Genomic DNA, 13,749 nt, shown 5'->3' with positions numbered 1-13,749 from the left:
AAATGAGTCAGTTAGCTGTCCCCTGGGAGCTGTGTTTTATTGGCAGGTTCAACACTAATGATAGCTTGTCAAAGGAAAATCACACACAGCAACTCCCTGACAAATAATGAGAAAACCAGAGATGGGCATAATGTAATTGTTGTGTGGCAGGCTTTACTATCACTTTTTTCTGCCTCTGCCTCAGCAATACTTTTCTTTAAAAGTTTTATTTATCCAAGGGAAAGCACTTCACCTCATCTTCACACAAGATGCCACAGTACTGTCGGTCATGGTGTTGCTCTGTCTTTCACAATGCCCCATCTCTCCAGCCTGAGAAGTTCTATCTATTATATGTTATTTTACATCAATCTATAATCTCAAATATTAGATTTTCATCTTCATGACTGAGGCATTTCAGGACAAGTCTAAAATATGTCCATGTAATTCAGTTTATATGATAATAGCCTGAATTTTTCAATTGCATTTCCTTCTAGGATTAATTAAGTGTTTTTCATTCATTTAATTTCATTTACTACCTCCTTTCACTGCTGCATCTTTCTGATCTATTGTCAAAGAAGCAGATGCAAGATTCTTTCTTAGAGAAGCTTTTTCTTGTCTTGTCTTTACACCAATTACTTCCCAGCTCAAACAAAATTCATCTGCATTGTCCCTGCATTGGATCAAAATCCCCCTGGTTTAATTAGCAATAATCAGATTCATAATAATATATATTTTCCTTCCACAAGGGCATATAATTGGGGATTTCAACTTTGGTGAATCTTTCATCAGACAAATCCATGGTCTAGCCCTCATTAAGGAACTGGGAGCTAAGTAGATCGAGAATGTTAAAAGTCTGAGAGGTGCAGTGGAGAGCTGAACATCTATACTCCCACTGAGGAAGCTGGCTTTAATTAGCTAATGAAACTGGGAGCTCCCCCTGCCAACCTCTGACCTTATGCTAAAGTATAATAAGCCTGTTCACAGTGTGAGGCATGTCACAGTTGAAATCAATGCAATGCACTCCTCAAACTAAATTTAATGAGCTAAATGACGCACTGTCCCTTTTGTTGCTCAGAACAGTTGCAGGCAATTTAAAAATAAGGTCAAATTTCTGAATATTGTGAAATTTCTATTATATGCACTATAAACATTCAGTGGGAATTTGAATTTTGAATAATTCCAGGCTCAATAATCCTCTTCAGTTTGGATGGCATCCTTTATGAGAGCCTTTCCCCTCCATGTTATATAGGATGCCCATATGACAGAATTTGTAGTCGACCCCTACAAGTTTACTAACTGTCTTTTTTTATTTAAACTGTTTATGTGGTGCCAACATATAATTTCAATATATTACTACATTATGCACTGTTAATGAGCTTGTACTCATTTCACACATTTGTATTCGATGAGGCTGCACATGAATCTAACATCATTAGCAAGGTACCAGAGTTTGCCATGCAGACAGTTAGCTTGTTTTACAGGGAGGTTTTGGCTTGAAACAGATTCAAGGGAACAAGCAGAGGCGTCGTTGCTGTTCTCAGTTAAAAACTTGGCTTAGGTAAGCCCATACATACAACATGGAAGACTCATTCTTCTACATAAACACTACAGCCTATAATAGATGTGTTAATAGGAAGCTATAAAGGTTCTTGTTGACTGTTTATTACTTTTGAACAGAACTAGCTGTTTATGTCTAGACATTTTTATATGAAACATATGCAGTTGTTAAAAGTGCTAAAGTAAATGAGGTCCTGGCTTTACCTTGGGTTCACAGGTTTGTTATATGTGCCATTTATTGCACAAAGTCTGAGATAGACTTTTGATTTTACGTAATTATGTACATTTAACATGTCAAATGTTAGATTTTGGTTTATTTCAATTACTAGTCACAGTGCAATGAAACAATGAGTCATTGCTGTTATTGCTCGTCATTCCCTGTGGCTTCCCTATAACAACATTTCTGTTGACTCTACTCTGATCATATCAAAATTGTGCTGGCCCAACACAGCAAGTCCAGGTCTCAGTGGCAGTATCTGCAGTCCTGGTGGAGCTCCTTCAGCCCATGGTAGCCAGCTCTGAGAGGCTTCATTTTGCTCCCAGGTCCAGTATTGGAAATGTACCCTGGGTGAACCGTACCATAAATTAGTCAGGATAAGTTGAGGGCAGATTGTACTAGGCTATCCCCCTGTGGTTATCAGCAGAGAGGAACCTGCCTGAGGGTTGGTGCTCTTAAATCTTTTACCAGTGCTGAGGCAGCCAGATTCACACATGGACTGAGGCCATCAATCAAGGCCAGTGCTTACAGCTAATGGGTTATTCAGGTTTTCCAGAAAATAAAACAGCCATGCTTATCTAAAGCAAGCATGAGAAACAGCACTTGCTAATTTTTGTATCAAACTGCATTTAAAGTGATTAGGCTTTGTGGTTTAGCAAAGAAACAAAGCATAGTTTATTTAGGGTCTTCTGCATGCACTGATTCTTAATTATGTCTTAATATTTTCTTTTTAAATTACAAAACTCCATTAGTTATTGCCTTTAAAAGAAGTTTCAGTTTTTTTTTATTTAATAGGCTCTGTCATAAACTGGGTTTCCCCTCACAGGCAACCACAGTAGGTTATTCATACAGTAGCTGCCAAGCCAGCGTTACTATTATTAGTGTTACTCGATGCAGACATTTGCAGGATCAAATTTTAAAGGGACTCACTCTGTGACAGGTGAAGATTCTTTTGATGGGGCAAGCAACTCAAAACTAGCATGATGACGATCAATTGTTGCACCCAGGGGCTAAATTTAAATGATACCAACCCCAGATAAGTCTAAATAGCTTTTGAAAAAAAAATCATGAACCAAAGATTTTCCCCTGCTCTTACTAGAAATTGTAAAATGGGAACATTTGTCCATAAGTCCAAAATGCTGTTTCAAAATCCAGGCTTAGAATTTTCATAGATCAAAACTTGTAATTATGTTTAGTGCACTGGTTAGCACCATTACCCAACAATGAGAGAGTGCCTACTTCAAGCTGTGGTTGGGACAAATCTGTGTGAAGCGTTTCTTGGAATATGAGGGTATAGATGATGGATGGAAATAGAAAAGTGAAAGGACTGTGGAAAGACTGCACAGGACAGATTGTAAACATGCAAGCTGGCAATCCTATTTCTTCCTAATACGGAATTTTGGTGAAGAGTGGCAGCCGTCAACATCATTGCATCATGTCGGGGTTGTCACATTGCAACACTGTAGTGCAGTAGAAACCAGGAAGGAAAATGTAGCTGCTGTACAGTTTTTAAGCCTTTATTGTTACATTGCTGCATATCGTTCAGTGGACCAACATACATATTTTACAATCTGTAATGAGATTGCTCTAAAAGATGCACACAAGCTTCACCCTGGTCTTCAAAGCAAAAGAATTTATAATTCTCAACTGTGCAGATGAGGCATCCAAAACCATGCATATGTATGCGTTCATTCAGTACATTTTTATTACTATTGAAATGAATAGGAGTTTAAGCAAAGTGTTTCAATGTGATTCTTATCGCTACAGGTATTATTCATCTCTGTATTCACTAACTGTCCTTTATCTGCCTTTTATTTTCTCTTTAGTTTAGCTGTATGTGGTGGATGTGTGGGCTGGAAATATGATGGGGGGTAAAGAACCTCTCTTTTCAGGCCAAAACTTAACCAAATAATTTACAGGAGTGAATTTGGTTAATAACATGGTAATGACTTGAGATCAAATTGTATTGTCTTGGTAGCTATTTTATGGCAGAGGTTGCAGCTCTTTTTACTGCACTGATGCATCTTTTATGTAAAGTCTGTGGTTAGACTGTTGAGTTTACAAACTGCAACCTTCAATTGTTGCTCATTATACCTTTTAAATCAATAAACGGAGGCAAGACAGCGGAGGAAACCCAGACATATCACCTACTCCTGGTTCACTGTCCTTCAAAAGCAATTTAGCCTGTTTGAATCAATGCAGATTTAAAATTCACATTTAATGACACCTCCAGGCAATGCTGCTTTTTGGGGCTCTGACAGTAACATCAATAATGATGCATTGTGGGCACTTGTCTTCTATGGCTCCCCAGATATCCCTAAAAAATAGTTTGGGGCTTTACCAAGTTGGTCATACGCCAATGAACAAATGAAACGAAGTAATTGGACATAGTGGGATGTACCATCTCCAAAGAGTGTCTCCTTCCTGCTGATTGGAGAGTATATCAAAATGATGCCACGGCAAAGCTAGCAAGGAAAAGATTATGTCATTATTGGTCCTTGGGATATAGGAGATGTGCTGGGCCATGGGAGCTCAGAAGTCTTAAGCAGACTGATTACAAACTTGGAGACGTGCCCCTGTGCCATCTTTGAAGCCTCAGCTTTACAAATTGCAGGGATAGAAGGAAGAGAGAAAAGATGGGAAAGGGAGTATGAGCCAGCAACGCTGACCTGGTGGCTGTCAGTTACTTCTCACTGTTAGGGGTTGAGAGACTCTTCTGTAATATTTTTTCTGAAATTTAAACCCACTAGCAAAATGTACAGATTCACCTCCATGTTTAACCTTCTGGGGTTAATTTTGTTAGTTCAACAATCAGTACAACGGTTTTCACATGTGGCATAGTGGCTGTGATTCTTTATTAATCAGCGGCAGGTGTTCCCTTCACAGCTGGTTAGTTCGTGCTGATGTGAAAGGCTGTCAAGCTTCATTGTCTGTCACTGGCTGCTGCAGCCTGCAGTGTGGGAATTACTTTCTGTAATCTTACTACATCTCACAGTTCAAATGCCACAGAAGCAAACATGGCACCAGGAGTTTGTGGGTCACTACAGCCTTATTATCATGCTTATATACTGCAGCCTGCTATCGTGAAGTGTTGTGTGAATAACATGCCAAGTCTCTTGTTATAGCTATTCTAGGCATTTTGTCAGTTTGCTACGATTTCCTGCTGTTGTAAAGACAGAAAACACACCAACTGTAGCATAACAAAACTGAACAATTTGACACTTTTTCACATTATTTATTTCAAGTGTGTTCAGTCAGTTTTGTTTTGTGTTTCAAACTAGCCCACCAGCATCTCTTCAGCAAAGTTTTAACAGTGACGATGTACAATATTATTTTTCTTGTTAGCATGCTAGCTTTAGCTAATTCATTAGAAACACTAATGTTAGCTGAAATTGTTTTAGCTTGGAGCTGTTGAGATTTCAAAGTTTGCTAAGTAGCTAAATAGGGTGGTTGTTTAATATTTTTTCAGCTATTTTGCTGCTTCAGTGCAACTTTAACAAGTTTAAAACCTCAGTCATGATTTTGCACACTTATTGAAAGTGAGAATAGTCATCATGCTGTGAATCAGTCTGAAATGATGAGATCAAAATTCAGACATCTTGCGTAGCCACCACATTACTGGGTAACACCGACAGCTCAAATTTCTTCTCACACAACTTCTTAAAAGAGTGGTCATTCTTTTTCTAAAGAAATCAGGTGATTATCAACATCATGAATTCATCTAGTAGGCGCTGTTACACATCTAAATCTTAGTAGTAACCTAGTAGTAAGTTTGCACTTACTGGCTTACCAACCAAAGCTACAATACTCCTGAATTCCTGCAGTGGACTAGTAGCACAGTGGTCAGAAAGCACTGTTGGTTGAAATATAAAGAAAGAAAGACAAATCAAAGACACCATATTTACAACTACAAATGCAGAGGTCAGAGCAGTCACCTCATCAAGTCACTGCTTTAGCTATAATAGGAAAGCAGCAATGTGACACTGCCAGACATTGGCCTTGCAAACTGAGCAATGACCAATAAATGAATATTTTAAAGGCTACATCATATAACCTCTGGTCAAACTCACTGACTATTTGCATGGATCAGATGATCAGAGCTAAATAAATACAGAAAAAAAGGTCCAAAGTGACAGAGGCTTTGTAGTTAGCAGGGCTAAAAACAAAAAGAAATAATTTACATATTTCTTGTCTATGGACCAACTTAAGCTTAAATATGTAAACAAATCTTTGCCAAAGTAGTAATGAAAACTTTTCATGAATACAGAAGATCTCAGTTTGTATTCAGTGCTTTGGAGCATTATGACTTCCAGCTCCATTCAGCTGGCTGCTCTCGCCAAGTTGCTTTGTTAAAGGAAAAACAATCTCTTTCACAAATGTTTTGCTTTGAGATTTTGGCAGATTGTGCAACTTAAGTGTTTCTTTCTGTAATTAAACTCCATCAGATGCTTGGAGGAGGGAAATGTTCCACAGATATCGAATTGAAGACAGTGTCATTGAGATCTTAAATGCATGACAGTCCCTGATAACAACAGTAAAGCAAGTCTGTTGTTACTGCTTATTACAAAATTTCTTACTTGTAGTTATACAAAATTGGAAAAAAAATCACAAACCCATAAAGTCTGTGTGTTTATCCGTTTGCCCTTTTTCTGTGATGTTAACTTTCAGATGCACAATCAATCAGGATGATATGAAAAACATGTCAGGGCTATATGAAACAGATTGACAGAATGTTTGTTTTATTTTTGCAAATGAAGCACAAACATGTCCTTATGCTTTACTGGGTCACAGACAGTTTGCAATGTTACACTGAGACTCCCGCTGTGTTCTTTCCACAAAACCTATATATTTGCAGTTTATATGAGTTTCTGTCACAAGGAGTACTAAAAATACTGCAGCCTTCAAGTTCAGTTGCTGATGCAGCACGAAGACATCACTGACTGTGTGAAGCCTCAACAGAAGCAACATTTCCTCAGATGTATTTGAATAAGACATGATGCCAGTTTATTTTGGTCACATCCTACTGTTGGCAGGCAATGGAGTTGTGACTAACCCTCTTCCAGTTTCCATATTAGGCAAAGAAAAAAAAGGAAGATAGAATGAAAGAAATGAAAAAGAAGCCTTTGTCTGTGCAACTCGGATTGGGATGAATTAAGTCGTTAAGTATTAATATATAGAGTATTAACAATTTCACACATAAGGAGAGGGTTAAATTATGAGCACAGGGTTATACCACCAAGTGAGAGATTCCTCATATAAAGTTGAATAATGTGGATCTGAATTCATGTTTTCCACATCATAGAGGTGCACCCTTTTACTGCTGCACTTCATCTCTGGCTGTTTGATGTTGAATGATAAATAGATTTTGAACGGCCAAGGATCTCTGTAAGGCTTTTGACTCTCAGACCCTCCTCAAATAGCTTTAAATCTGCATGACTTATTTAAATGCTTGAGCTGACATTAAGTGAGAGGAGCCATGCTCACCAAAATGTCTTTATCTTCCAGGTCTGGACTCTGTGTGGCCTGTCTGCGTGAGACTAGGCAGAGGAAGAGAAACAGAAAATGGTGATGTGTCATGGAGAATGTCATTGCTAGGTAGCCCATTCAGAATGCAGTGTGGCCTTCCCAGCTGCGCATCCCCAGTGGTGCCATGATCCAGTTCTAACTGTGGGTGAGTACTCCGAGTCTTTTAAATTCATATTGTTGTGTTAACTTTCAGACTTCTGCCAGGTGTTATTTAGGGAATACTCCACAGATTCTAACTTGATAGTAGACCTACAAATCATCGCAAATTCTGATTGGAGATATTGCAGAATATTTCAGAGTGGTGTTACTATGCAGAGTTTTTATTGAGAATTTCTTATCTATTTTAAAAATGTTTGTATATTTCAGGTCAGAAGGATTACTGCTCAGCTTGTGAAAACTGGTAGATTTTCGTAGATTCATGAGATCTTTAATTCTGAGAAAAATAACCTGTTCATAGTGATGCCATTGCTGTGTCTTGGAGTCAGAATCTACCCACAACAAGCTGCTTTTTACTGGAAAAGTGACATTTTAAACTCAGGCATTTTCAGGTCAAACACCCCTAACACAATCTAAGACTTGACTCAATGAAATGGGGTTCGACATTTTAAAATTAATCAAAAGGACTAGATTTTTGTATAAATGTAAGCACAAATTGCATCAAATTTTAGGTCGCAAAAGTAGATGAAGCTAACTAACTGAGGAAATGGCTTTAGGCATCACTAAACTTTTTATGTTTATTAGGCCCGAGCACCGAAGGCGGTGCGAAGGCCTATTGTAATTGCTCCGTTTCTTCCTTATTAGGCCCGAGCACCGAAGGCGGTGCGAAGGCCTATTGTAATTGCTCCGTTTCTTCCTTATTAGGCCCGAGCACCGAAGGCGGTGCGAAGGCCTGTTGTAATTGCTCCGTTTTTTCCTTATTAGGCCCGAGCACCGAAGGCGGTGCGAAGGCCTATTGTAATTGCTCCGTTTCTTCCTTATTCTTCTTCTTCTTCTTCTTCTTCTTCTTCTTCTTCTTCTTCTTAAACATTGGAGGCATTTTTGGGGACCTGAACATGCACGAAAACGCGCCTATTTTTGTGTACCCCCCCAAAGGAATGTGAAAAATTTGATATTTTGGGGTGCTTGGGACTGTTCGGGCAAAATTGAATGAGAGCGCCACCTATTTACGATGCCCCGCCACTGCACGTCATCAATCTTTATGAAAATTGCTACAAATATTCTAAATGTTCGGGCGAACAAAAAATCCTCTTGGAGCAACAGACTAAAACCAACAGGAAGTCGGCCATTTTGGGTCAAAGTCGCCATTTTGGCGTTTTACTGACATTTTCAAAATCTATCTCCTCCTAGAGATTTCATCGTACCGCTACCAAAATAGCTCAGGATGTCCAGAAGGCATGTGTCTTTAAAAGTTATTGAAAGTTTTCTAATAGGAGAAAGGGCATGGAGGGGGTGGGGCCTCAAATTTTGATGTGTCGCCGTGAAGAACGAAAGTGATATAGCTTCCACATAAAACAATGTATCTGAACCAAAATGGCCATGTATGATGCCAGTCCCATCCTGAACACATCTACATGTCAATATTTGGGTTATGAATTGGCCACGCCCCCTGGCGACAGTAAGTCATGGTTTTTACTTGGAGACCCTCTTATCTGACGTTTTGAACACAACCAGGTCCAAACTGGGTCAGACAGCAGAAAACAAGTTGGTGATGATAACCAGTGAAAACTGTTGCTCTATGCTGCAGGGCGAGACCGTGGCGCCATGGCGAACTTTGATAAGACGCCATGACATCATAAATCACTATAAATCCCTCAATTCTGATCCAATCCCCATCAGACTTGCAGGGATTAATCAGGGTCCGGCCCTGAACAGATTCATATCACCAATTCCGGTCTAGCCCTAAGCCCCGCCCACTTCCAACAGGAAGTGCTTTTTTTCAGACGCAGGGGTCCATCTCCTCAGGAATAAAACGTGCACACTTGAAAGTACTTCACAACAGGTCAAACCCTTTCATGATACCACAATAAAAATCTCAAGCTCCTTCGCCAAACGTAACCATGGCGAATAGCGGTCCGACGCCATCAAACAGGAAGTACTTGTAACTGACCCATTGTACTGCTGATCTACACCAAACCTGGCAGGGAGGAGCGCGGACCAGCCGAGAACTCAGCCACATTGACATATGTTGGAAAAATTGCAATATGGCTCTATAGCGCCACCTACAAATATTTAATTGATCATATCTGCCCACTACATTGACTGATATGGCTGAAATCCAGTATATTGATAGAACTTGGAAGGATGTACAAAAAAGCCTCTTGGACCTATATGATAACTTCAACAGGAAGTCAGCCATTTTGAAAAAAGTGTCATTTTTGGGGTCATTTTTGCATGTTTCTTTGCCTTGCATTTGAACGAACTCCTCCTACAGATTTTATCGTATTTACCTCAAACTCAGTCTGAACACTCCAGAGGCATGCGTGGTCAAAAGTTATTGAAAATTTTCTAATAGGAGGTGGCGTTCAGCGGCGGCGCCTCATCAAGTTTTGATGTTTCGCCAACAAGCACGGAATCTATTATTTCTGCAATACAACACTCATTCTGTACCAAACTGCATATATTTCTCTTCACTTCCATGCCGACCACATCTACAAGTCCTGATGTTGTCATCTGGACATTGCTCAACGCTGCATGGCGAGACCGTGGCGCCATGACAAGGTTGGATAAAACGCCATGACATCATTATTGAGTATAAATCCCTCAATTTTCATCCAATCAGCATCACACTTGCACTGATTAATCAGAGTCTGCTTCTTAACAGATATATGTAATTACTTCTGGTCTTGGCCTAAGCCCCGCCCACTTGAAACAGGAAGTGCCTTTTTCCTGCAGCAGGGTCCCTCTCGTCAGGGATTAACCTCACACACTCTACAGTGCTTCAGATCAGGTCAAACCCTTTCATGATATAAGAGAAAAAAAAACCTCAAGTTCCTTCCTCAAGCAAAACATGGCAAATGGCGTCCACCGCCATGAAACAGGAAGTACTTGTAACTGACCCAATGTACTCCTGATCTCGACCAAACTTGGCAGGGAGGACAGTGGTCAGGCCTGGAACTGATTCAAATACACATATGCTGGTAATATGGCTCTATAGCGCCCCCTATCAATATTTAGTCTATCAGCTCCACCCACTGCTTTGAACGACATAGTAAAATGTGGCATATTTATATAACATGCCAGGACAAACAAAAAAGCCAGTTCATGTCCTGATGTTCTCAACACCATAGCCCTGGGAAAAGGAAGTCCCACCATTTTAACCCTTTATCCTCTGTATAACTAATTCTAACTCATTAATATCATCCTTCATGAACTCATGGTTGAAAATATGACTGACTTCTTACAGCATCATGATTAAAATGGCTTCCTGTGATGGTTTAAATCATTCGCCATTATACAGGAAGTGGCACTAACCCTGCTGTCAGTTGACCAATTGAGCTAATATTTTCCTGTTCTCATTAGAGTTCCAATCTGAACATGGTTCGTACATTAAAAGAACTTTACCACCACCTAGTGGCCACGTGGAATTTTCCTCTTGATGAAATCATGCTCCAGATTGTGGGAATTCAACACAGTTTGTAAGAAACAAGGTCATGAATGCTTCAGATGTCATCACTGGACAGGCTGACGTGCAAGTTGATCTTCTGATGAGGAAAATCACCTCTTGATGGAGATAAACTCTGGAAGAATGGGTATATGGCTGTGGGCAAGAGAGGCTGTGTTGCTGGAGGGAGGCTCTTGGCCGATGGGGCGGTGCAATAGGCCGAAGCGGCGCCAGAGGTGCGAGGGCCTCCAACGCTGCTTGCAGCTTTAATTCTTATTATTATTCTTCTCAAAAGTAAATCGCATGGTAGGGGACCTGAACATGCGCGGAAACGCGCCTAGTTTTGCGTACCCCCCCAAAGGAATGCGAAAATTTACGTTTTGTCATGTGCTCGGGACTGTTTGGGCAAAATTGAACGAGAGCGCCACCTATTTATGTTGCCCCGCCACTGCACATCATCAATCTTCATGAAATTCGCTACACATTTTCTAAATGCATGGGCGAACAAAAAATCCTCTTGGAGTAAAGCCCTAAAACAAACAGGAAGTCGGCCATTTTGGGTCAAAGTCGCCATTTTGGCGTTTTGCTGACATATTCAAAATCTATCTCCTCCTAGAGATTTTATCGTATCGCGACCAAAATAGCTTAGGATGTTCAGAAGGCATGTGTCTTTAAAAGTTATTGAAAGTTTTCTAATAGGAGAAAGGGCATGGAGGGGGCGGGGCCTCAAAGTTTGACATCTCGCCGTGAAGAACGAAAGTGATATAACTTCCACATAAAACAATATATCTGAACCAAAATGGCCATGTATGATGCCAGTCCCATCCTGAACACATCTACATGTCAATATTTAGGTTATGAATTGGCCACGCCCCCTGGCGACAGGAAGTCATGGTTTTTACTCGGAGACCCACTTATCTCACGTTTTGGACACAACCAGGTCCAAACTGGGTCAGACAACAGAAAACAAGTTGGTGATGATATCCAGTGAAAACTGTTGCTCTATGCTGCAGGGCGAGACCGTGGCGCCATGGCGAACTTCGAAAAGACGCCATGACATCATAAATCACTATAAATCCCTCAATTCTGATCCAATCCCCATCAGACTTGCAGAGATTACTCAGGGTGTAGCCCTGAATAGATCTATATGACCAATACCGGTCCAGCCCTAAGCCCCGCCCACTTCCAACAGGAAGTGCTTTTTTTCACACGCAGGGATCCATCTTCTCAGGAATGAAACTTACACACTTGAAAGTGCTTCACAACAGGTCAAACCCTTTCATGAAACCACAAGAAAAATCTCAAGCTGCTTCGCCAAACGTAACCATGGCGAATAGTGGTCTGACGCCATCAAACAGGAAGTACTTGTGACTGACCCATTGTAATGTTGAGCTTCACCAAACTCACAACGAAAGAGTGTGGTCAGAAAAGGAACTCAGCCACATTAACATCTGCTGGAACAATTGCAATATGGCTCTATAGCGCCCCCTACAAATATTGCATTGATCATAACTGCCCACTACATTGACCGATATGGCTGAAATCCACAACATTGATAGAACTTGGAAGGATGTACAAAAAAGCCTCTTGGACCTATATGATAACTTCAACAGGAAGTCGGCCATTTTGTAAAAATTGTTATTTTGGTGGTCATTTTTGCATGTTTCTTTGCCTTGCATTTGAACGAACTCCTCCTACAGATTTTATCGTAATTACCTCAAACTAAGTCTGAACACTCCAGAGGCATGTGTGGGCAAAAGTTATTGAAAATTTTCTAATAGGAAGTGGCGTTCAGCGGCGGCGCCTCATCAAGTTTTGATGTTTCGCCATCAAGCATGTAATCCATTATTTCTGAAATACAACACTCATTCTGTAGCAAACTGCAAATGTTTCACTTCAGTTCCATGCCAACCACAACTACAAGTCCTGATGTTGTCATCTGGACATTGCTCAACGCTGCATGGCGAGACCGTGGCGCCATGACAAAGTTGGATAAGGCGCCGTGACAACATTAATCTGTATAAATCCCTCAATTTTCATCCAATCAATATGACACTTACAGTAATTAATCAGGGTCTGCTCCTGAACAGATACATGTACCTACTTCTGGTCTTGGCCTAAGCCACGCCCCCTGGAAACAGGAAGTGCCTTTCTCAGACACCGGGGTCCAGCTCATCAGGGATTAACCTCAGACACTCTACAGTGCTTCAGATCAGGTCAAACCCTTTCATGACACTACAGAAAAAAAACCTCAAGTTCCGTTGTCCAGCAAAACCATGGCGAATGGCGTCCACCGCCATGAAACAGGAAGTACTTGTAACTGACCTAATGTACTTCCTGATCTCCACCAAACTCGGCAGGGAGGACAGTGGTCAGGCCTGGAACTGATTCAAATAGACATATGCTGGTTATTTGGCTCTATATCGCCCCCTATGGTCATATTTTTCGCCATGAAACAGGAAGTGGCTCTAGCTCTGCTGTCAGTTGAACAAAGGAGGTGATATTTTCCTGTTCTCATTAGAGTTCCAACCTGAACATGGTTCTACATGAAAACGACTATAGCGCCACCTAGTGGCCACATGGAATTTTCCTCTTGCTAACATCATGCTCCGGTTTGTGGGAATTCAACACAGTTTGTTTGAAACAAGGTCATGAATGCTTTAGATGTCATGACTGCTCAGGCTGAGGTGCAAGTTGATCCTCTCATGAGGAAAATCACCTCTTGATGGAGATAAACTCTGGAAGAATGGGTATATGGCTGTGGGCGATAGCGGCTGTGCTGCTGGAGGGAGGTTGCGGGGTGATGGGGCGGTGCAATAGGCCGAAGCGGCGCCAGAGGTGCGAGGGCCTCCAACGCTGCTTGCAGCTT

At 40.9% G+C, this 13,749-nt stretch overlaps 1 protein-coding gene across 3 annotated transcripts in view; it reads left to right on the top strand.

The window, feature by feature from the left end:
• Nucleotides 1-13,749, top strand: part of b3gat1a (beta-1,3-glucuronyltransferase 1 (glucuronosyltransferase P) a) — an 85,930-nt gene that overhangs the window by 49,047 nt on the left and 23,134 nt on the right. For all 3 annotated transcript variants that reach the window (XM_041995748.1, XM_041995747.1, XM_041995749.1), the window contains exon 3: nucleotides 7,259-7,424. The gene's annotated coding sequence lies outside the window, so the exon portion shown is untranslated. The remainder of the gene's footprint in view (nucleotides 1-7,258; nucleotides 7,425-13,749) is intronic.

Source organism: Melanotaenia boesemani, chromosome 9 (genome assembly GCF_017639745.1).
Source record: "Melanotaenia boesemani isolate fMelBoe1 chromosome 9, fMelBoe1.pri, whole genome shotgun sequence".
Lineage (NCBI taxonomy): Eukaryota > Metazoa > Chordata > Actinopteri > Atheriniformes > Melanotaeniidae > Melanotaenia > Melanotaenia boesemani.
This window is presented reverse-complemented; position numbering and strand designations above follow the sequence as displayed.